The 24,643-nt window shown below is 36.0% G+C and overlaps 1 long non-coding RNA gene across 2 annotated transcripts in view; it reads right to left on the bottom strand.

Moving 5' to 3' along the window:
* The window catches only part of LOC141918564 (uncharacterized), an 846,297-nt gene that overhangs the window by 433,471 nt on the left and 388,183 nt on the right, over positions 1-24,643 (bottom strand). The gene's annotated exons all lie outside the window — the stretch shown is intronic.

The following is a 24,643-nucleotide window of genomic DNA, read 5'->3' on the forward strand; positions in this document are numbered from 1 at the left end:
TAAAGATTTTCAAGTATTGGCAGGGTGGTGACAGGAAGAATATGCAGAAGGTCTACTTCAGAGAGTGATGTCATACAGATTTAAACCACTGGGAAAATATTTTAAAGAGAAAAATTGGTGAATGTTCACAGGAACAGAGTGCTGTTTAAACGTGACACTGCAATGGTAAACCCAGCATTACCTACCTAAGAACTCTGGCTTTCACTGAAGCCTGAATCAACAAAAACACCACCATGACTCAGTGATGAGGATCTCATCAGTGATTCTAGAGGCACAGATCAGACCAGCTCTTCAACTCTAATTTCATTTGGTAACAAAAACAAAAAAAAATTACATCAAAGGCAAGATAAAAGACATCCATTGGTTGTACTGATGAGTAGATTTATACACTGGTTCTGTTAACTGGCAAGTTTCTGTGGATAAATATCAGATTATTTCATGTGCATCATTGCTACAGCAATAGCATTGCTCTGGAAATTCCAGCGTAATATAGCTATACTATTTTGGTCTGCAGCCTATTCTATTCTATTCTATTCTATTCTATTCTATTCTATTCTATTCTATTCTATGCTATGCTATGCTATGCTATGCTATGCTATGCTATGCTATGCTATGCTATGCTATGCTATGCTATGCTATGCTATGCTATGCTATGCTAAACAAACAGCTATGTTATAATACAGTAAGGGACAAATATACCAGATATACAGGACAGCCATAGCAGAGATAGAATAGTACTGATCAAGATTAATGTTCACCGTAAGGGAGAATAGAATTCAGTTGAAAGGGAAAATTAGCAAAAAAGCCTGGAAGATACAACCAGATAGATTATAAATGCCTAGTCATTATCATTACATTTAAGCTACAATTGCATGCAATTGGAGACAGCATTGCACTGTCTTGAACAGCTGAATCAGCTGTTACTATGAAATATCCAACAACCTAACCTTAAATTGCAAGAAAACTTTCCTAAGCATCAAGAAGTTCAGAAGAAATTAAGATTCTTTCCAGTATGAAGGCAAAACTGTAGGAATAAGTTAGGATATGAGACATCATAAAAAAAAGACTGTATTTTTGACAGCTCTATATATGAAATGCATGTAGTTAAAGCATTTTTTTTTCATCTGCCTATTAATAATCGAGTAAGCAGAATGTGAAGGGCAGTTTTACTACTTAACCTGTAGAGAAGCTGAGACAGTAAAAACAGCATAGGTATACACCATATACATGCATATAGCTAGAAAAATAATGGTAAGTAGGGCAGGCAGGGGACAATGTAAGTCATACCAATCACAGCAACTTATACTTCTTAAGTTAAAGAAGCCACTAAACATAAGTGCCTTAGCTGAGCCTCAGCCTGATGGGAGAGCAGAAGCAGGAGGTTAATGTATTGTAACAACCACTTCAACAGTGGTCAGGTGTCCTGGAGGTGACTTTTAGTTAGAGGTTTTTGCACTGGATGCTGAATGTATTCCCATGGGAGTTCCCCAGTAGTTGATTAACAGGAGTGACAATATCAGTGTCCTTGGACTATATGGTACATTTGGCCTGCTAAGGGAAAGGGGGAATTCTGCTGATATAGTCAGAAGGAAAATTGATGACATGACAGTGCTGTGATGTGTGAAAATAGCAAAGAGCATAACAGAATAAAACTAATAAAATAAAATATGTTTGGTAAAAGTGCATGATGGAATTCTGAAAGAGGATGAACCCACCAATAATTACAACAGCCATTCTTCAAAATTCATTCTTCAAGATTTAGCTTTTCAAATACTTGACAATTTTTTCTTTGCAAGCTATGCACTCCAGTCTCCTTTATGCTTCTGAATCCTGATACAAAAAATCTAAACACATTATAAGCATATATTGAAATTTATACTACAGTTTTGTCCCAAATATTTTTGTTCTGTAAAATTGGTGCATAATCTTATTTTCTTTTTCCATAATCACTTTTAAATTGTAATTTTAAAGATTGTACAGAGTGGGGTCACGTAGTACAACTTTGATCCTGTTGCTCCAAACATGCAAAAAGAAAAGATCAGTCAACCAAATATCATCAACATGCATTATTCTTAACTGGCAAAATTATACAGTTTACTTAGGGTTTTTTTTTTTCCCTTCTTGAGCACCATCTGCAGTATTTCAACCATGTAAAATGCTGTTTAGTGCCATAGGGGGACTTATATAATTTGCCTTGAGTTTCCCTGAGAGTCGTATAAATGGTTTGTTGTGACATGTTTGATCAAGTTAACACTTACTAGCTCATAAAATTAGCATAAAACGTAGTAAAAAATCCCTAATATTACTGTAGTTTGGCTGAAGTTGAAGGAAAAAACCCCTAACTTAAAAAAAACCTACAACACATTTAGACTAATATGTCTATCAAAAAAACTTTAATACTAAGTAAATCAGTCTGCACTGAGAGCTTGTCTACCTGTGAGAGTTACTACACAAAAAGCTAGGGTAAGAGCTTATTGGACAAAAGTTACCCTGCATTAACTTCCCATGCATAAGTGTCCTTACAGCAGAGTTAATCAGACTAACTATGGTAAAATCAACCGTCTACCTGAATTGTCTGCAATCAGCATACTTACCTGTCTTTCACAATAAGTTTTTGTGAATTAAGTTGCACTTTTTAAAGGACAACCACAATCATTTGGAGCATTCCTGAGAATTAGCTGACAGACACTGATATGCTACATGCTGCTAAGGGAATTTTTTCATCTGCCAAAGATATAACTTTCCATGAATTTTTTCCTGTCTCGTGAGAGATGCCAGCTCTCAAGAAAAATATTAATATGTATGTAAACAAGATAACCCAAGGTTCTGAAAACACCTTTGAACTGCCATAGCAGACCATGACATTAATCTTAAACACACAGTGTCTTGTATTATAATATGGTGGAAATAAAGATGAATGTATATCATCTTAAAATGAAAGGGATTAAACTCTTCTGGGTTAAACAGAGAACAGGGATAATAATTAATTACAAAAAATCTCCTGTGGCAAAACTGAGTAATTAGCATGATGTATCTGTCAAAGTCAAGCAAGAGTGATCCTGTACCAAAAAAGAGCCTTTTAATGGTTATGCTAAAGTTCTGCATCATGTTCATAAGAATTACACTTAATTAGCCAGAGTTTTTCATGCTTTTTAAGTGGCAGTGTTTGTTAAACACATCAGCTAGAACTACTTGTTGGCAGTGGTGATAGTTCTGTAACTGTGTTTGGTATTGATATTTTGGTATTGAAACACGACTAGAACAGAACCCACAGAGAAGTCATTCAATATGAAAACTTTTTATGAAAAATATTTATTAGATGTCTTTATTTTTTTCAGGGTTTTGTTGAAGTATATCCTTCAGCTGAACCTAAGAACTAAAATCATTCTCTTGCCTTAACTAAATACTACCTTACACTTTTAAGAACAGAATTTTCTTAACCTACATCTTAAATAATATGCTTTTTACCAAGGGCTAGAGCTAATGTAACCTGTTTGATAATATCCACAGTATTCGGTTTTTCCAAAACACACAGAAGATAGTAAAGATTTTCTTTTATGAAACACTGAATTTGGTAAGAAACAAAGAACCTAAAGACTGATCAATAACTCTGGTTCCCTAAGTAAAGAAAAATTCATATACAACACAGTTTTAGGAATTTGTTATGGAAAAGGCTTGATTATGTACTTAAATCTTATCTCCTCACTTCCTTCTTACAGACTCAAATAATCAAGTGATATAAAAGTAAGCTGGACAACAAATAGTTTTTCTGATCATCTAGAACTATAGTCATATTGATCAAAAGCAAGACTCTTCGAAGTTTTAGTGCAAATTCATAGAAAATAAACATGAGAAAGAACAGCTGGAATTAGACACTTAAGGCTGGCTCTTGAAAATGGGTTTTTCAGTTTCAAACCGAGCAAGAACTTTTATCCTCACCTTCTTCAGTTCAGTAAACATTCTATACTGAGATATACGTGCATATCCCTCTTCCTGCATCAGATAACGTGTTCTGGAAAGAAAGTTCTTTCCCAGCATGCACTGTTAAAAATTGTATGTTCCCACAGAAGTTTTCAGATTCCACAATTACCAAATTCACTCTGCAATTCATCAAGACCTTAGATAATAATAAATACTTTATATTTTCTGAAAGTTCTAGATGTAAAATTCTACATTAAGCCAAGCACTGACCAAATCAACTTCCATATTCTTTTTGAGAATTAGGTAAATGCTTTCCATTTTATCTTAAATGGCTTTCTTCCTCTGCTGGCAGCTATGAATGCACCCTGCAACTAAGAATGCACAGAGGATTTCCAAACTGTCGTCTCAGAGGATGCAAGTGTTTTGATAAAAATAGCATCATGAAGTTAATATTATAGACAGAGACAGATGATGAGCTGCATTTATAAAACAAAAAATTCTTTCTGCCTATGTTATACTAAGTATGTCTGAAAATTCAGTAAGGCAACACCAAAGTTTTATTTCATTTGTTTATTTAATTAGAATCAAATCTTCCTAAAAAAGGTTTATTCTAAGGCAAATATTTCCTCTACCACAAGGACATCAAAGAATACACATGGTTGCAAGTAGTGCAATTACATTAATGTTGTGCATGGTCATTAACACAAATTTTAATACATGGAAAATGTTTTTGATAAAAATAGTAATCCAGGGTTTTTTTTTAACTTTAACCAAGAATTTATGACAAATCTATCCCTAAGTTGGTATGAACTAGACCAACACTACAAAACTTTTTCAGTCATCTTTAACAAAAGTCATTGTTGGGCTGTAAGTAAGATGAGAAGACCACAACTCTTATAGGAGGTTGAAGAAGGGCATAGGGAGCTATGTGCGTCATTTTGAGCACGTAACAAAGTGTTTTGTGAGAACAGAAATGTTTTAGAGTCTTCTGTTCTAAATAAATACTTTGGTATTTACCATGTATATGCTTTATTATGGTGAAACTCAAAATACTAATAAAGTTTACTCATTTAGTATTAACCAAATTGAAAAACAAACCCTGTATGGGCATTCTGAAGTTCATGGTTATTACTAATCTGCTAGGTTTGGTTTGGTTTGATTTTTTTCCTTTACCTGTGAGCAGCACAAACCAATCAGGTTTGAAGAGCTATGACATAAATATTAGAAGCACAATTCTCTAATGTTACCTATAGCGGATTGCTTCAGAAAACGTATTTCTAGTACAATAACACTAGCCACAATTGTACAAATTTTTGGTTTTAATGCACCAGATTTTCCATCTGATCTGAGTAATACAGGATGAATTTTTATTGATGTCACATTTGCTTCCAATTGAAAGTTAAATGATACCATATCTCTTACTGCTTTTCAATTAAACCTGTTCATCAAAAGCATGAAGAATGCTCCTGTGACAATGTGTTGTAGTTAGATCTCATCTGTGTCTGTTTTGCTGGAATATATAGCACAGGTTGCAGCATCACTTGAGAAAAATGAGCTTTTGTCCCAGAGGGAGAGACAAGAAAAAGAAATGGTTCCTAATTATAATATTTTAGATAAAATATACAGACAGAGATCTAAAAAATCTGTAACCGAAAGGATCAAAAGACACAGGACATACATTCAGAAGCCCTGTTATACAGAAGTCTGTGGTATTTCATCAAAGTCACTATTATCATGATCCCTAATGACCACCTTCAAGGAAACTGTGAGAGGCGTGTCTTCTCAATTCTTATTCCTTTTCAGTTCAGCATAACTTTTCTCTGTTATATCTGTTGGTTTTCAATTTTTTTTTCTACAGACGCTCCACTTTAAAGAAAAGCTTTTGTTCTTAGGTCTACTACTAGAGTCAATGCCATCTATTCCATTCCATTTTATTCAAGGAATGACAATTGTCTATTTTTGTGAGCACATACTTTCCCCAAATTATTTTTTCCAATTATGATGTTCTTCATTTTTCATGTATTTACTTAAGTCAGCTCAAAATTACCTATATTCACAGAAATGTGATGTAATATTATTTATGACAGAAACACAAAATTTGGAAATTTATTTTACTGGACAGAATTACCAGCACAACTTTTTTCCTTTCTACTTTTCACATTTCACCTCCGTGTCTTACAGTGAATGTGAGACACATTTGGACGAGAGTAGATTTTTGTGAGGAATCTTGAGTTATAGGGAAGAGGAGCTGACTAAGGTACATGAAATTCAATTTTCTATTGAGGCCTGTCTGTGACAATAGGTCTATATGGAATTAAGTAGCTAAGCCAATTTATACACTCTTTGGAGTAAGAAATGGTACAATTGTTTCTAGCAGCTATTAAACTTTGATTAAACTGATTTTTTTAAAAGTTTACCTTTTCCTCTCATTTTTAGTATTACTGCCCATTAAGAACACTTTCAAATACAATTACTGCCACTTCTACTTTAGAAACATCAGCATCATTTTACATTCATTAACTCTGACATTTTTTATCCAAAAAAATCAAGGACAGCCAGGGCAATAAAAAGGCCAGTAACATAGCTGTGGCATCACAGAAATCATCATGGGCTTCAAAACCTTAGAAATTGATAAAATATTCAGTGGATAGGCAATGTTAATCTCTTTGCTGGATCAGCTCTGCTGTTAGAAAAGTTCAAGACCAATTTTAAAGTAACTGTGTGATAGTTGTAATGGTTAACCAGATGTATAAAGGACAAAATAGCTGACCTGCAGACCAGCTGTTAGTTGCAGGACTACAGCTTTTGTGTTTAAATTCAAGGGGTGGGGAGAAAGATATACTCTTAAATGTTTAATTAGGGTATCTAAGATCCCTCCCATCATGTGACATGTAAGGCCCTAACCCCAAAAGTGCTTGGAATACAGTCTTTCCACCAAAACAGTGAACTGCTGTCCAGACAATTAAGATGATGTTACACTAGTACAAAAATAACCATGGCACTCCTGCTACCATCAGTTGATTCTAGCTAAATGCAGATGACCTGGTACAAGTATTTATATGGTTATTAAGCACTACTGTGCTTTCTGTTGTAAATGTTCTAGCTTCTTAAAATTGCATAAACATTGCATTGTGTGAGAAATTGCAGCAAACCAAACACAGTATAAGTGCTTCAGTTGCAACAGCAAATACTTAAAATTGGTCCCCTCATCATACAGACTGGAAAGAGATCTCAAAAGTAAAAATGACATTTCCTGACACATCAGGCTAAGCTGATGATAGATGGCTAGATTGAAGAAGGAAAAGATGAATGGAAAAAGTTATGTAAAATTTGAGGCTGTAGAATATGTCTTCAGACAAAATAAGTTCAAAAGGAAATTCAAATTCAGCATCTCCCAGTTGATGCTACACACAACCCAGTGTTGAATCCCATGTTATCATATTCCATGAATTGATCTCGTTTTCTTAAAAGATAAACATTTATTGGAGTTGGGACAAAACATTTTTAATTACCTTGTGATATGGATTACACAGGTAACCACAAGATGCACTTTCAGTACTGTAGTCAATGCAATTACTGAGAAACAGAGGAACTCATAGTGAATGAATGATCATAAGAAATTAATATTTCATGTTGACATGACACATAAATATCTTCCAACTTCTGTTAGAAATCAACTTAATGTCATAGTAGGAACAACAAAAAAACAAACAAACAAAAACCAAAAACAAAACCCAACACCATAAATGAGATATCAAGAGTAGGCAAAGAAGGAAAAAGGAAGGAAAAAAGAAAGAAAAAAGATTTTAAGAAAAAAATAAAATTTCTTTTATTACTCTTCTAAAAGTGGAGTACAACACAGCAGAGAGGGAACAATCCAGGAGGTTCCTGGAATGTGTGGAGGATGACATCCTCACACAGCTGGTGAGTGAGCCAACCAGGGAAGGTGCCCTCCTGGACCTGCTTCTTGTGAACAGGGAAGAGCTTGTGGGGGAAGTAAAGGTTGGAGGCCGTCTAGGGTGCAGTGATCATGATATGATTGAGTTTTCGATCCTTGGAGAAACAAAGAGAGGGGTTAGTAAAACTGTCACCTTAGACTTCCAGAGGGCTAACTCTGACCTGTTCAAAAGACTGATTGACAAAATCCCTTGGGAGGCTGCCCTGAAGGATACAAGAGTCCAGGAAGGCTGGACATCCTTCAAGAGAGAAGTCTTAAGGACACAGGAGCAGGCTGTTCCCGCATGCCGACAAACAAGCAGGCGGGGAAGGAGACTGGCCTGGCTAAGCAGGGACCTTTGGCTGGATCTCAAGAACAAAAGGAGAATCTATGACCTTTGGAAGAGGAAGCAGATCTCTCATGAAGACTATAAAGATGTAGTGAAGCTATGCAGGGAGAACATTAGGAGAGCCAAAGTGCAGCTAGAGCTCCACCTGGCTACAGCTGTTAAAGAAAATAAAAAATGTTTCTATAAATTCATTAACAACAAAAGGAGGATTAGGGAAAATCTCCCTCCTTTATTGGATGCAGAGGGAAACATAGCAACAAAAGACGAGGAAAAGGCTGAGGTGCTCAACGCCTACTTTGCCTCAGTCTTTAGCAGTGGAACTGGCTCTTCCCTGGACACCCAGCCTCATGAGCTAGGAGATGGGGAGGGGAAGCAGATTGAGGTCATCACACTTGAAGAGGAAGTGGTCAGAGACCTGCTACACCTCTTGGATGCACACAAGGGAAGGTCATGGAGCAGGTCATCTTGACTGTCATTAAAAGTCATATAATGGACAACCAGGGGATCAGGTCTAGTCAACATGGGTTTATGAAAGGCAGGTCCTGCCTGACAAACCTGATCTCCTTCTATGAGAAGATGGCCCGACTATTGGACGAGGGAAAAGCTGTGGATATTGTCTAACTGGATTTTCAAAAAGCATTCAACACAGTTCCCCATAGGATTCCTATAGAAAAACTGGCTGCCCATGGCCTGGATGAGCAAACGGTCTGCTGGGTCAAGCACTGGCTGGATGGACGGTCCCAGAGAATGATGGTCAATGGAGCTAAATCCAGCTGGTGGCTGGTCACAAGTGGTGTTCATCAGGGCTTGGTGTGGGGACCATTTCTGTTTAACATCTTTATTGATGATCTTGATAAGGACATAGAGTGTATCATCAGTAAGTTCGCAGATGACACCAAGTTAAGCGGGAGTGTCGATCTGCATGAAGATAGGGAGGCTCTACAGAGAGACTTGGATAGATTGGATCGGTGGGCCAACATCAGCGGGATGAGCTTCAACAAGGCCAAGTGCCAGGTCCTGCACTTGGGCCACAACAACCCCATGCATCGCTACAGGCTTGGGGAGGTGTGGCTGGAGAGCTGTCTGGAAGAGAAGGATCTGGAGGTTCTAATTGACAAGCAGCTGAACATGAGCCAGCAGTGTGCCCAGGTGGCCAAGAAAGCCAACAGCATCCTGGCTTGTATTAGAAATCGTGTGACCAGCAGAAGTAGGGAGGTGATAGTCCCCCTGTACTCTGCATTGGTGAGGCCACACCTGGAGTAGTGTGTCCAGTTTTGGGCACCTCAATACAAGAGAGATATCGAGGTGCTGGAGTGAGTGCAGAGGAGGGCAACGAAGGTGGTGAAGGACCTGCAGAACAGATCCTATGAGGAGCGATTGAAGGAGCTGGAAGTGTTCAGTTTGAGGAGGAGAAGGCTAAGAGGAGACCTCATCACTCTCTACAACTACCTGAAAGGACACTGTAGGCAGGTTGATGCTGGTCTCTTCTCACAGGTAATGTGATAGAATGAGAGGGAATGGCTTTAAACTACAACAGGGGAAGTTTAGACTGGACATTAGGAAAAAAAAATTTCACAGAAAGAGTGGTCAGACAGTGGAATAGGCTGCCCAGGGAGGTGGTGGAGTCACCATCCCTGGATGTGTTTAAGGGTCGTTTAGATGAGATGCTGGGGGATATGGTGTAGGGGAAAACTTTGTAGACTAGGGCTGATGGTTGGAGTCGATGATCCCCAAGGGTCTTTTCCAACCTGAATGATTCTGTGATTCTGTGATTCTCTAACATAATCTATCTTTTACATACAAAAGTGTTACTCTTTTCTTTAAGAAAAAATATTTTATTTTTGTTTAAAAGCATAGTTGTTTTCTGTGCTGTTTATTTTGCCAGGTAAGGTCATATGACTACCAAAATCCAGGAATTTGTATCCTGTCATTAACTACAGCAATCACAGTCATGTTTGTTATTCAAGTGTAATTACTAGCTTCTGTCAGCTGAAGAGATAGAGATGGACTGAGAAGTAGTAACAAGTGTTGGTGAGGTATCCTCTCAGGGTCTGCCTCCCAGGACACAAGACTTACCTAGAACTTTGTGAAGCTTTGCTTCAGGCAGGTTTTAGAATGTCAGGCAAAAAGTTCAACCCCAAACCAGTGTTCAGAGTCCATTTGTGTGGACATGCATATGTGGGCCAGAGCCTAAGAGGCAGAGGCACAAGTGCTGGGCTTTGTACTATGTTGAAATGCTACACCCTCAGAATCTTGTCTTTGCCTTGAGTAGGCTTCACTGCTGACAAGGCTATGGGATCAACTCAAGAGGACAAGGTATAGAGATGAAGTATAAAAGTTACCAACTTGATTACTCAGTGGGAAGGGCTTGTGGCCACCATTGCTTTGTTCTTGTCCAGATACCAAACACCCTGACTATTTCTGGCTGGATATAGGGCAAAGGGCATCACTTAGTTTCATAATTTAATTTTTTTCTATGCCCCAGTATCTCTGGTGACAGGCTGTTTCTTACATCTGCTCCTGCAATTGCTGCTGTTATCCTTTCACTTGATAGCAAAGTTAATGAAATCTGCTCTCCTTCATGAAAGTGTGCAAAGAAGTTTTATTACAGATACTAAATAAATGTACAGAGACTATTTGGCACTGAATATGATTTCAGCTTAATCTCTGTGTTGCTTGTAACACAGCTTTCCCTTAATGGACTATTTGTAAAAGCAAGTTTCATGAAGAACATTATATAGGGAAATACAAGACATAGAAAGTGACGATACTTCGTGAAGACAAAAAGTAAGGAGAAATTTAGACTGTTTACTTGTACTTTAGATATTATCACCCTAAATCCTGCAGTTGTTTCCTGTTATGCAGTCTGATGGACATAAATGCAGAGCTAGAGGTTTCTGAGTAAACTCCCAAAAACCTTTATGGTATAAGAACAAGCTCCCCAGAGGATTCACTACTAATGCTAACCTGGAGACTGCTAGGTCAGTTCAAAAATACACTGCAATAAATGTGATACAGAAAAAATGCATTACAATAGAAGGAAGAACTTCATGGATATATTTCCTCAGTGTTTTCTTCTTCATTTTTTCCTGTCACACTGACTTTCTCATGTGGTTTAGATGAGGGATAGAGATGTTATCTGCAACATCTGTGGCCAAGAAAACCAATGAGGTTTGTTAACACCTTAAGCAACAGTGTAAACATTTTTACAGTTTTTATCACTGATAGCTCAACATTACTGAATTTTCTTCTAGCACCCTGTTTCTTAATTATCTAACTAATATAGACACCACTCTCTTTGTTAAAAATTACAGACATTTTGCTATAAATGTTAGGCCTTTAAAAATGTTTATAGAATCCTCAGTTTTGTATAAAAATGGAGCAAGGTTAATAATTTCCAATAATTTCAAATAAAACAGACCAATATTTTTTGGAAGTTATACAACTCCTAAACCTAAATCTTTAAAAACACAATCCATCTTGGAAACTCCAAATTACTTTTATAAGATTTAGTTTTCACTGGAGTAGTGAACTTAGAACCATAGAATCATTTAGGTTGAAAATGACCCATAAGATCAGAGTCCAACCATAAACTCAATATTGCCAAGTCCACCATGACACCATGTCCCTAAGCTCCACGTCTACACGCCTATTTAAAAGAGGGATGGTGACTCAACCACTTCCCTAGGCAGCCTGTTCTCATGCTCGGCAATCCTTTCGGTGAAGAAATTTTTCCTAATATCCAACCTAAATCTACGCTGGTGCATCTTGAGGCCATTTCCTCTCGTACTCTCACTTCCTACTTGGGAGAAGAGCCCAACTCCCACCTCACTACAACCTCCTTTCCAATAGTTGTACAGAGTGATAAGGTCTCCCTTCAGCCTCCTTTTCTCCAACAGGACACTACAATTCTACTTTAAACTTCCAACAAATATTGAAGTAAATGTGATCATATAATAAAACACTCCTGATGTAAAAATATTTGCTAAACCACCCACATATCTTCAGCTGTGGGATAAATATGAGATCACTGCATTTCATGTAACTTATTACAGTGCATATTGTATCTTCTAAGCAGAGATATTATTTTTTGGAGAAAAAAACCTTCCTTAAATCTCTTTATAGATATCATATTTATAGTCATGTGTAATATTCCTTACATAAGTGTTATGTATTTACAAATGAAACATGAAAATAAGATGAGTAAATATAAGATAAGCATGTTACAGAAATCTATCAAAGATTCTCAAGTGTTCTTATTCACAGACTTTTAAAAAAATCCCACAGAAACAAAGGTAAAGTTAGTTGCTTCCAGAAGTATTTTCTGGGAGGGTAATTAAAAAAGAAAAAAAAAAAAAAAAAAAGAAAACAAAGAAAAAAGCATTGTGTTGTGTTAAATAGGAAATAAATTGACACTTCAAACATGGCTTTACTAGTTAGCTGAAAACAAAATTTCCTTCTGCTTCTGTTTACCATTGACGGCAGTGTAAATCCCACCATCGCACAACTGTGAAGACTCAGTGCAAACCCTATTCATCTTGACAAACAGCAAATTACTTCAGACCAAGTACTGATGGAAATATTTTATAATATCCAGCTAGTTGCAGATTATATTTCAGTGCATGATTTGGGAAATAAGAATGATAATAGAGAGGGTGAAGGCCAATGACATGTAATAATGTTTGGCTTGTTTTGTTTTGTTGTTGTTTTTTTTTTTTTTCCTTAGAACATAGCTCAGCTGAATTTATGTTTTAAATATGCAATACTTGCTTGCAAATGTGAAGAAGTCTCTCTAATCTGTAAAATAAACAAATATAAAAAGAATGCATGTTCAGAAGTCACTTTATTTTGTATGAAAATAAGTATTAGCAGGTACAACAAACTACATCATCAGAACTGACTTTAAAGCAGAAACTTATCTCTGATAGTATCCCAAAATGTTCCGAGCAGAATAGGGTGAGCCAACTAACAGGAGCAAACTTCTCCACAGAGAAGCAGTCAAACTGTGAAACCAAGCAAATGGAGGATGCTATCTGCAGTATGTAAAACTCATATTATTTTGAAAGTTGTGGAAAACCTCTGATCACCACTAACATATGGCAAGTGCCTGCAAGCACCAAGTATCAGTGATTCTCTTCAATGCTTTTTCAAGTCTGGAAACTTTATAATACATTCATGAATTTTCATACATATTCATAAAAAGCTTATCTAATTTTCACAGTAATAATTTAGACTACAAAGGTAAAAATAAACTTCACAGTACTTTCCTCTCTTCTGCAGTCTTCTCCAAATGAAAATATGACTGAAAACTCTATTGTCAAGCTCACTGGTGTGCACCAATATTTCAAAAGCATGTTATTGCTTAAATATACTAAGCTTTTCCATTCATTATAGACCGCACATTTCAGTGTCTTCCTAACTTTACACATGTCCAAGATGTTGAAGTCATGCAGGAAAAAAAAAAAAAAGGAAGTAAAGATCAGGGAGAGAAAAAACAGGTATACTGCAGGGAGAAACAGTACCATAGCTGGTGTCAACCTCTTCTCTTTGGGACCACTATGCTTCCGTGATATATTATAAAATAGTGTAATCACAAAAATAACATTACTAAATGTTTATAGGTATCTGCTTATTTCAAATCTGTAAAACAAAGGTATCATTTTCATAACTCTTCTGGGTTCTTTCTCATGACAGACATTATTTCCTACACATAAGAACAATGGTTATTACTGCAGTCCATTTCTGTGGTTGGGTATCATTTTAAGCAGATGCTACTTAGTGCAGAAACAGCTATTAAAGGCAGCCATGCATGTAAGTGTTTCTGTGGATCGATTAGAGAAAACTGCTCATTCCACTGATGGCTCTATGACCTTTACTCTGACCTGTTTTCTCTTTTGCCTGTCAAACTAGTGTTTGGGCTACTTTCTTGACTATGCTGAGAGATCCTTGTGGTGGTGCAAGTCCCCCCGCCCCTCCCCCACTCCTGGGCCACATACCAGCCTGGGGAGATAATTACTGCTGATGGCAGTACTTAGAGCATTAAGACACCCCTTTGATGACCCTGGTTCCATCCTCCTTATCACTTTGGAATGGTTATAACAGCCCATCACCTCCTAACGCCCTGGGAGAACAATAACAGAATTGCACACCCATCCAGCTTTTCCTCAACTGTTGGAAGACACCAGAACACCTCAATGTCAGAGCCAGGCTGGAGTGATAAGTATCTGACAAAAGTCAGTTATCTTGGACCCTATAAACAGGCCCCAAGTGAGACCCTTTGAGGCCCTCTGGACCACAGCCGGCCTGTGACCAGTATCTTCCCTGAGCTGGGACACCTCTCAGGCATTAACTCCTCGAGGTACTATTCACTGATGGAGCCAACAGAAGGCCAGGGTGAAGTGGACCCACTGGAGCCTCAATTGTCGCCTGTTGAGGAATGTTGATGCATTGTAAGTGTTTACTCTAAACGCAAGAAGAGGAAATTTTTAACTTTGAGCTAGCTTCTCTTTCACCCACTCTCTCTCCGCTTACCAATGTAATTAGGTATACACCGTTATTTTCACAAGTGAGGGTTCATACTTACTCCACTGGATCCAAATACTTTTGTCTGTCTGTGTGTTTGCACTTTGGTATTTGTGAATGCGTAAGTATATACGCGTAGATTTAAGGTACCATATAGTAAGTTAGTGTGAATCTTGTCATCTTTGAATCTGTAGTTAAGTCACTGGTTAAATCATAGCATATTTTACCAAATTATTTGGTAAAACTTTACATTGGTTAATGTATAAGTGCTGCTAGTCATTAATAAATCTTGATTTGCTGTTAAATCATTACTATGTTAATACTTTCACCCGCGACAATCCTAGAATTCACCAACTAGCTGAACTTAATCTGCGGTACCTCACTTTTGCTGCTGCTGCTTTACTGGTGCTTATGCATAGTAGTGCATCTAGAAAAAAACCCAACAGACAGTACATTTTTGTCTTAATTTACTGCACTATATACACAGAAAGAAGATATAAACTCCCTGTACAAATAATATTTGACTGAAGACATAATAGAGTCACCAATTATCACATCTGATTTCTTACAGGTTTTCAAAATGTATCCATAATACCCAACACCATTTTATTTAAAGTGACACAACTTCACTGCAGAGCTCTTTGATTGTAGGAGTGGCACAATGCCATTTTATCAGTACCAGAAGAAGAATATTACAGATTTTTTTCCTATGTAAATCAAGTAAATTTAGCAATCAAAATGATAAAGTGCTTTTAAAGGTTCCAGAACACACATATAGAAAATCACAGAATCATAAAATCATTTAGGTTGAAAAAGACCCATAAGATCAGAGTCCAACCATAAACCTAATGCTGTCAAGTCCAGCATGAAACCATGTCCCTAAGCTCCATGTCTACACACCTATTTAAAAGAGGGATGTTGACTCAACCACTTCCCTAGGCAGCCTGTTTTCAGTCTTGACAATCCTTTCAGTGAAGAAATTTTTCCTAATATCCAACCTAAATCTACCCTGGCGCAACTTGAAGCCATTTCCTCTCGTACTCTCACTTGCTTCTTGGGAGAAGAGCCCAACTCCCACCTCACTACAACCTCCTTTCCAGTAGTTTTACAGAGCAATAAGGTCTCCCTTCAGCCTCCTTTTCTGCAGTTTCCTCAACACTCCCGCCCAAACTGGTGTCATCTGTAAACTTATCAAGGGTGGACTCAATCACCTCATCATATTGGCTTTTGCTTTTATCCCTACATTTAATAAAACAAGAGAAGTCTAATAATAGAAAATATCCTGCATGTTGGAAAGCTGTTAATTTCCAAATAAAAGGAATAATAGGAGATGTGTCATTTATATATTGAGAAGATATATAATTTAAGCTCTGATTCTGCATACTGACTATGTCTGCCAACTTTCCTGTGTTAGAGAATCTTATTGCTGGACTGGGTTGTAAGATAAGAATTTAAAGAAGGCTTTTACCTTTATACACACACAATTCCCAACAAAATGAGAGATGATATGTAAGGAATACAGAATTAGGTCCTATTGTTTTCTCACTCTTAGTTACAAGAAACTGGCATTGTTGTCCTAGGTGACTTCTGGATCAGTCCTCGATGCACACAACAAAAACATGACATAACATAAAATAACATGAAATAACATAATAAAAAGGCTTATTTTTTAATGTTTTACATCTTCCAATACAAAGTTCTGTCTGGATAGAGAGTGATTAATATTGTCTTAAATGAAGAAAATCTTATAGAAGGTATGTCACAGATAAAATGATGTAGAATAATTCAGGTAGTAATGGGGAAGCCCTGTTGAAATCCATTATATTTTAAATACTGTGTGAGATCTTCACCATTCTCCTACTCTGATGTCTGTTCTTTTTTTTTGGTCAAAACAATAAGTATAATGTAACAAGGGGACATTTACTATCCAGCTCTTTAAAGAAAATTAACACATTTTGTCAAGTAGATGAAATGAAAAATCAGAATGAAAACAGATCACCCCAAGTATATATTTATAGTTTTTCCTTTCTCCAAGAACTTTATTCTCCTATTGAGGTGTGTTAATTCACAATTAGACCTGTCATTGTGTCTGTGTAAAACACCAGAGTTTAAATGTATGCTATCACATATCACAGTACCACTCATCTGGGACCATTTTCCTAAATTTTGAGATTATATTTACTTATATTAAGTAAGATTTAACTCTATATTTTCCTTTTTCATGTTTATTTTGATTCTAATGCAAGTAATACTGCTTATTGTCTTGATACTAAACTTAGAATTTCCATTGACAGTCATCATTTGATCTAGCAAGAAAAAGACTGCATTTGTCTTTGCTAAGTTTTACTTCATTGAACTCTAGCATCTGCCTTCTGAAACACTCCAGTAACATAAACACCTGCAATAAGTCCCTTAATCATTGAAGGATCAAGTAGAATTCACAAGTTCCTTTCTTTCAGCCTCTACAGACTGGCTGGTTAGATCCTTTGATTTAACCAGTCTGTTTTAGTATAGTTTCACTGGCATTACTGTAGAAGTCTTCTGTTAATTTCCATCATTTGGAACTGCTTGCCTGAAAAATGCCATATCACCTCTTTTGAAATCTCATCAGAAGATGTTTTTTCTGCCTCAGATAGATCTTTGAATCCCTTTAGCCTTCAGTCAGCATTCAGCACTCATAACATTTTTAAGGATGCAGTTTGTAAGTAAAAACTTATGTAAAATGAAGTAGAATTGAACCTGCCATATGTTTGTATCTCACACTGCAATTTTTACTCATTTCTAATCCATGACATTGTGGAAAAATTATTTAATATCATAGCAATAACTCTAATAAATAAAGGAGAAGGAAGACTGAAAGTCTGATGAAAGTGGGGTGACTGTATTACTGTATTCAGTTTTTACCTCTCTTTCTAGTAGAAACAAAAGCCAATTGGTCATATTTGGAAGGTGCTTTCCATCACCTATTCAAAGGTAATATTTTTGCTATTTTTTAAAATTCTTTGGTAGCAGTATAAATCACTTTACAGAATGACTAATGCAAAGTGTAGTGTCAGAAATTTCTAAATTGTCAGGATAGAAGAACAATTATGAATTAGTTATTATGAAATTCATAGTACTGACATTCTCTCAAAACTACAATATACATGGAAGATGCTCTTATACATCATATTAAATCCTCAAGAAAAATATATTTTTATATTTAGTAAATAGAAACTTTTGCCACATCTTGATATTTGATGAAATCTAGGAGAATAGTCTAGTTAAAATTTTTCTCAGTTTTTTTCTCCTAGTGCTATATAGTAGCTTTGTGTAGCAGCTATTGCAGAGGCCTATGACACCTATAAAGTATAATATTTAATAATCAAGATAAAATGAATTAGCTTGCCTTGACATGGAGTGCAAATTTCCTAAAATAGCATGGCTCAAACCACTATTTCATAATACTTTTTTGACACAGGCATACACAATTTTACATAAATACGTGATCACCAAAGGAGCAAATAAATGGTATTAAATGGATTTCAGTGATAATAAAGTTTATATTTTAGAACTCCGTCCCTGAAATGAGGTCTTATTGGTGACTGGAAAACCTCAAAATTTCTCTCACTGCACTTTTATTTACTTTTATGTACTGCATCTGCTTTGAGACATCAAAGATCAACAAGCCAAGTAGTTTAATGAGGGGGGAGAGGCAGAAGTGAAAAGAATGGAAGTTTTCCACTCCATAAATCTAGTGTATTTTATATTTTGCAGTTTTTTGTTGAATGGCTTAGGGGTTCTTATCCTCCACTCTTGTTACACCATTAACTTTAGTAAATAAAAATTAAAAAATAAGTGGTATTACTTCAACTTTCAACTCCCTCTCACACTACTGCAAACTGTACCTTTAAATAAGGGTGGATTCCATACACTTGACTTTTTACCAATATGAAAAAAATGGAAGAAAAATTATAGTACTCCAAACTGGTTGATGGATGTGGCAGTTTTCTCTGTAATGGAATGCTTATTTGTCAACTGCCTGTGTGGCAAGCGAGTATAAGTAGTACCTTGCTCCTAAAATGACTTATGGGAACCTAAAAGCTCTGCCACACTTTGTCTGTTACAAGCAAGATAGCTAAGTGGCTTGTGGCTCAGTCTTTTGCATACAAAGACAAATTCTATCAGTTTGGTTGTGGTTGGGTTTTTTTTTTAACATGATGATTGTAAAGTAACACAAGGTATGTCACATAGTGTTGCGCATGAAATAGAAAGGTCTTCCACATATTTATGGAAAAATAAAACAAACAAACAAAAGACAAGAAAATACAGTAATATAAGCTAGATTTAAAAAAAATGTAATTGCATGATCACTGTCTTGAACATATGTTTTAATTTCTCTGTCTTCAATGTCAGAGAAACTGGTCATTTTTTTCTGCCTGTTACAGAATTTTAAAACCGCATATTAGATTTGAAGTCATTTGGCATAGAGAAGATATACATATCTGCAATTTTATATTTTCAAAAAATGAAATGCAAAGCATAGAGTTATTTTTCTTTTTAAATCAAGGGGATATATTGAATTCATCAGCTATAAGCTTTTTCTGAGAACAAATTATGAGATCCTGATCTTTGAATACTACTCATTTTTTTACTTTTTCCTTATGAAGGAAAAGAAAAGAAACAATTTCATCCCTCTGTATATCACCGTCAGTTGAATTTTCTTTTTGCTTACTAAAAGTGATAAATTTTACAGTAAATAATATCAAGGTATGTTGGTCTACAATCAACATTAAAGAAGTAATTTTATTTTTATATTCCACATTTTTTCAGTGTCTTCTAAGAGACAAAAACATATTTTGATTTTTAATAATTCAGACAATGAATTAAATGAACTCTCTACAACTGAGTTTTGCTATACTTATATATAGAATTGAAACTGGTATCTCCTCATTTTTGGATATTTTGCTGCCTCTGAATTTCCTCTGTGGATAAAGGTGAAGATATACATTTTTTTCTTTCCACACTGCTTTCCACGTTTCTGCTTCAAAATAACAAATGAGTAGAATTCAAGAACAAGAATGTGGAAAAAATTTTATTAATAGCAGGACAGCACTCAGACCCTCTAAAAAGTCACCCATGAAGGGATGATGTGAAGTTAGAGAATATTTTTTCTAGGAAAAATGTTCATGTAAGATAATCATATATTCCTTTTAATCAGCAATGTTGTGCATGTAAGATAATCATATGTTCCTTTTAATCAGAATGATAAAAGCTTTCAACCTAGCACTTAAAATTTTAGAAACTTTTACAGAATACCTACAGTAATGTAAATATTTTTTCCATACATTTAATCAATAGGATGTCCATGTTAGCTCTGTGTTTTGGTTTAGATTCAGGGGGGTTTTTAATATACATATCTGAAAAAAGTTTGTTTATGGTTGAGGATCAGCTCATCTCTTCTTTACCAAATGTTTTACACAATCAGTTCAGCTGAATCAGTGTTCAGTGGGTGTAAACAGCTCTCCCAGCGATTTTACACTCAAGGCAAACATTAAGACAAGTTACTGCAAAAAGAATCTCCTGCTTAGAAAAACATGCATGTTTACCATCTTAACACAAGTAACAACTTTCATTCATTTTAAGGTAAACTTTTCTCCTTTCCATAACTCTTTCATGACTTTAAAATGTCATTACAAGAATTGTTTATCACAATGACATCTGGCACATAGTTTGCTCATAACAACTTCCCACCAGGCACAAAGAGTTCAATAAGAGCACACAATTATCAATACTTTTGTTCTTTATTTTTCTCCTTCCTCCTGACATGTCAGGGAGCAAGAGAAATTTATTTGGTGGAATGCTACATGCTTGTACATGTAACCCTATTTTGTGAGGAGCTCCATCTAAAATAGACTACTTCTTTTCTCCTATCTCTATGACTAGTAATAGCGGTCTGCACAGGTTGGGAAACAGTGGTGGGAAAAGTACGTACGCAGACTATGAGAAGAAGGAAACTGACCGTTTCATTCATATGTATGTACAAATAGATTGGTTTGGAAAAAGCATAGACTACATCTCTAGCCTGTATTATTTTTCTGGGGTGGACATCTTCACTCAAGACCATTCAAGGATATTTGACAATGGGTCAATATGACAGTGTGATTTAAGCCCTAAGAATGTTATTATATGTGCATGTATATGACAGAGTGTGTTATCATGGCAAAAAACAATGTAAGTGCCAGGATCTAAGCAGATCCACAGATTTCATTGTCCCTTTCTGCTACTGTCCTGTTCCAGTATTTCTGGACCTAAAATCAAAACAGAAACTCTTGAATTCACAATTGCAAAAGTTTAAACAATATATATTTACTTCCAGCATTTTGATTTCTGAAAGCATTCATTAGTAAAAGAATAAAAACTCAAAATGTTTTCTTGTTTGAAAAATTAATTCCTGATCCTTCCTACTACAACAGGAATGGAATTTATCAAAAATAAAAAGCACCTTAAGATAGGTATGATTAGTCAATAATTTAAAATGTACTTATTAAATATTATTACAGCTTTCATAATGTGATTTATTTCTAGTATCTAAATTTAATCTCCACCAGAATTTGTTCTTTATCTAGCTAGTATTCCATCTTCAAAGCTTAATGGTGAGACTGTATTCAAAAGCAGTCACAGTTTTGGATAGTTAAAGAGTTAGTATTACCCCTTGATTCTCACTGAGACAGAAGTAAAAATGCATACCACAATAGTGTGCAATCAGACTTCATAGGACTGTCTTGATGCTTTATTATATTTTACATAATCAGTGAAGAAAAACTATCCGAAACCAACAATGTTCTTTGGCTGTGTTTGCTCCTCTGCTTTCTGTTATAGAAAATTCAGATGTACTGCAATTCAGCATGAAGTTTCATTGTACACTGATATTCCTTATATTTTCAAACTGTAATAAAACAAGTTGTAGTAACAACTGCGAGAATACAGATTTTGGTTGTCTTTCTGGAATCAAATAATGCAAAATATTATTAGTTAACAGTACATATGAATATCCCTCAAGAAGATTTAATGACAGAAAAATACTAGAGCATAGAAAAAAATAAAGAAATTGTGGTAAGACAAAGACAATATTTTTTAATGTTGTAGGTACAAAGGGAGTACTGTAGGCATATGCAGATAAAACAGCTGATTAATTCTAGCTCCTTTACCAGTGTTGATGGAAAAACTAAAAATCACAAAAACGATCTGAAGGTTTCCATTAGTTTTATATCTATCATGATTAAGATCTTCAAAAGCCACTAGTTCATAACTTCAAGGTGATGAAAATCCAATAATCTTTGAAAACAATTTCTTCGCAGCATACAAGTTTGGCCAGAGTCTTTGATTGCCAATTAGGATTTTTCAGTTTTTTCCTGGAAAGACTGTAACAGATTGTTCTAACTGGAAGAAATATCTCTGGAAATGCAGTTTCTTAATGTATAGCAAGGTTCCAAAGAAAGAACACACCTCTTACCCTTTTATATTACGTTCCTTTCTTATTCTAGAAGATAGTTTTCCTTAGACGGTGCTGGTTTACAGCTTAAAGACCAGATGTTCATTATTTCTCCCTGCATATAGTACAAGAAAATGTTTAGAGACCAGTTTAGCACCAGTGTTTGCAGTTTTGAGCATTATACCATTTTTTAAAGGCCGCCAGCTGGTAATTTTTCTCAACAGTCCATCTGCAAATTCGAAGGAAGTTTGAAGGAAATTCTAAGAAAAATTCTAAGGAAAAAAAGACCACAGAATCTGTTTTTATTCTGGAGGTTTATATGTCTTACTGTATCTTGTTACATACATGGCTCTTCATTTGTACTGTTACAGGAACAATATGTCATACCCATGCTAACAAAACAGCTAAGAAAAGAATAAGTCTATTAACTTCTCTGCAACTTAGCTATGTTTCCCATACTTTAACTTCAAAATGTGATTTTTAATCATGGAAGTATAGATGATCTGTGCGAAAATATTTTCTTTTCTACTATTCATTCTTTCTGAAGTTATCACCAGAAATAGCTATTAAATTAACATGGATCTAGCTCAGCTGAAACAATTTCAGAATACATTCTTGATCTCTCACAAAACAGTGTGGAACTTTCTTTTCTCCAGATGTTAGAAATCTTTCCACTCAAAGGGAGGAAAAGGGAACCTGCAACACAGAACGTGGAATATGTGAGACTCCAAGGGCTGTTCAAAAGGTCATCACTGCAGGGGCCACAAGAATCATGGAGGAGGCTGATGGCAATTTGTGAGAAGTGATATTTCTTTCTAGGGATGGGACAGACAAGAAAATGGTAACATCTGATGCACAATCCCAACTCCCATCTTGGCTAGAGGAGCTTTTTCTCTCCATTAAAAGTACATTTTGTGTGTAGTTGGATGTGGCAGATGACTGTGGCAAGAAAGAGGGAAAGAAAGACACCAACTGAAAATTCAGACAAGTTGTGAAGATTGATACTGTGCTACTGTTGTGAGCACCCCACACTACCCTTTCATGTATTTATAGCTCTGGTTTTCTACTTTTACCCTTCTCAGATATGTTCCTCTATTCCACCTGACATATCCATCATTTTCTTAATAACTTAATCTCTGGTAGCCAAACAGGAAGAAGACTGGAAATATTTTTACTTTGGTGGACTACTGTTTAAGTTGAGCCTACATCACTTGCTTACCACATTGAGTCACTCACTACCCTGCCCAAAACAGCAAAGGCTATCTGATCTTCTAGAACACCTTCTCTCTTGATTAGTGTCAGAGGGAAGATCATTCCTGACCTCCCTTTGTCACTAAACTGCCTGAGCTACCTGAGATTAACTTCCAGACTAGGCTGAAGAGAACCTAGTTGATCTTCCTCCAATTAACTAAAGCATACAGATGAACATAACTTTATGTGTTGGTGTGAGCAACCATAAAGATGGCCTGGTCAGAAGGGGAAAATTACTGAACAGAAGAAATTGTCTGCTGAAAAATATTTACAGAGAAAGGTCTGCCGGCCTGAAACTGCAAGACTGAGGACTAGGCCTATGAACCCGAAATATCCCTGAAAAGTGCAGCTGTCCTCTTTGAAATGCAGGTAGGGTACACAGAAACCAGAGACGTCCTGAGATACCACTGACAAGTATAAAATAAAAGGACTGTAATGGCAACTTATTGTCTGAGAAGTTGGAAAACTATCTGGGGAAAAAAAAATGCTCTGAAAGAACAGAAGATGTCATAATTTATTGGATATTAACAGGTGAAAAATAGAAATTTGCAATATCTATTTGTTACTTAAAGTAGAATGTCTTACACCCTCTTATATCTCTGTGCTATTAAAAGAACTTAATCTTTATCCAAAATGGAGTCTCTCTCTATCTCTCTCTCTGAGAACTTCCTGGTCGAATTCCACATGACATTCTACAAGATCTTGGACTCTCACTCCAGATGGTTTTGCAGAGACAGAGTGAGACTCTGCCTCTTATTGGTTCGCTCTGTCTTTCTCTCTTTTGGGGATGGTTGGGTCCCCTTCTGGGCTCAGTTTGTCCTTCCCCCTTTTGGGATTGCCTGGTTCTTTCAGAAATATCTCTAATTAGTTTCATGTCAATATTATATAATTAATACCTATTTGCCATATAAAACAGCAGAGAAAATGGATTCAGGAACAAGAACTGTCTCTGACATCTACTGTCATGTAAAAGCCTATGTTAGGACCTTCGAAATTTCTTGTCTTCCAGAAAAGGCTGGACACATCCATGGTATCTAGTGAGAATGACACTTCCATTTGTGCTAAATTTTGAACCCTAACTGACAGTTTGAAGTGTTCATTGTCCTTTTTCTATTCTCTTGTTTTAAAAATTATAAGAATCACTTTTTCCAAACTGCCTAAAGTCCCTTTTTTTCAAACTGCCTAAAGC

This window comes from Strix aluco, chromosome Z, assembly GCF_031877795.1.
Source record: "Strix aluco isolate bStrAlu1 chromosome Z, bStrAlu1.hap1, whole genome shotgun sequence".
Lineage (NCBI taxonomy): Eukaryota > Metazoa > Chordata > Aves > Strigiformes > Strigidae > Strix > Strix aluco.